Source organism: Muntiacus reevesi, chromosome 14, assembly GCF_963930625.1.
Source record: "Muntiacus reevesi chromosome 14, mMunRee1.1, whole genome shotgun sequence".
Lineage (NCBI taxonomy): Eukaryota > Metazoa > Chordata > Mammalia > Artiodactyla > Cervidae > Muntiacus > Muntiacus reevesi.
Window position 1 is genome coordinate 33052556 of NC_089262.1, and position 1308 is coordinate 33053863.

A 1308-nucleotide genomic window follows, 5' to 3' on the forward strand; every position below is an offset into this window, starting at 1 on the left:
AAATGAAAACCACACTGGCTAAATCTCATCTATTTAATACAGTAAACACTTCATTAAACCAGACTTATTTCTAGGTTCGAGGATGGGGTGGGAGAATACCCTTAAATGAACTTACAGTATTTGTACTATAGATTTTTCAAAGCAGTATAGTTTTATTTAGGTAAATAGTAATTTCATGGCAATTACTGTTGTTTATAGCTCCTGCTGCATAGTTATATGATAATAACTAATATTTAGCTCTCACTTGTTGCCCATCCCCTGCTGAGGGATTATAAGGGAATAAGTTATTTAAACACAGCCTCCAGTCATTGTTCATTGTTAATTTCTTTAGAAAGACAATAATGATAGCATGATCCTAAATTCTAGACTGCAGGGTCTTTATTATTGAGATTTTATAATCCCTCACTCCTTGGATTTTCCATACAACTTTTTTTAGTTTTAGTATTAATAACTTATTTTACTTATTCCAGTATCTTCAAAATATAATCACTTCAACTTTCAATTAACAGAAAAATAATTAATGACTATTTTACATTCTGATATTAAATCCAGTGTGAATTTAATCTTAAATAGTACACCTCCATTTGGACTAGCATTCATTCTTGTATTTAAATTTTATGATTTTTTAATTGAAGTATAGGTTTTTAAAATTTTTTGTTATTTTTTTTCCTCTCAGCAATGTCTGGCTATAAACCATACTTATCACTCACTGTTATGAGCACTGAGTGTAGAAATAGTTGCTTCCTCTCTGCCGTGATGTCACGGGTGCAACAGGACAGCTGCTCTGATGATGTTGGCAGGTCCAGTATCTGCAGGGCAGCTGAAGTATAGTTGGTTTACAATGTTGTGCTAGTTTCAGGTGCATAGCAAGGTGATTCAATTTTTTATATACATACACATATATTTATGTCTATGTTCTCTTTCAGATTCTTTTCCATTATAGATTATTATAAGATATTGAATATAGTTTCCTGTGCTATACAGTAGGTCCTTGTTATTTATCTACTTTGTATATAATGGTATACATCTGTTAACTCCTAATTTATCACCCCCGCCATGTGTGGATGTGCGAGTTGGACCATAAAGAAAGCTGAGCACTGAAGAACTGATGCTTTTGAACTGTGGTGTTGGAGAAGACTCTTGAGAGTCCCTTGGACTGCAAGGAGATCAAACCAGTCAATCCTAAAGGAGATCACTCCTGAATATTCATTGGAAGGACTGATGCTGAAGAAGCCCCAATACTTTCATCACCTAATGTGAAGAACCGGCTCATTGAAAAAGACCCTGATGCTGGGAAAGATTGAGGGC

At 34.3% G+C, this 1308-nt stretch overlaps 1 non-coding gene across 1 annotated transcript; it reads right to left on the bottom strand.

The window, feature by feature from the left end:
• Window positions 1-676: 676 nt before the first annotated feature.
• Window positions 677-810, bottom strand: LOC136146786 (small nucleolar RNA SNORA43). Its single transcript, XR_010659071.1, has one exon. It is a non-coding gene; the product is annotated as a small nucleolar RNA SNORA43 (small nucleolar RNA).
• Between the last annotated feature and the right edge of the window lie 498 nt (window positions 811-1308).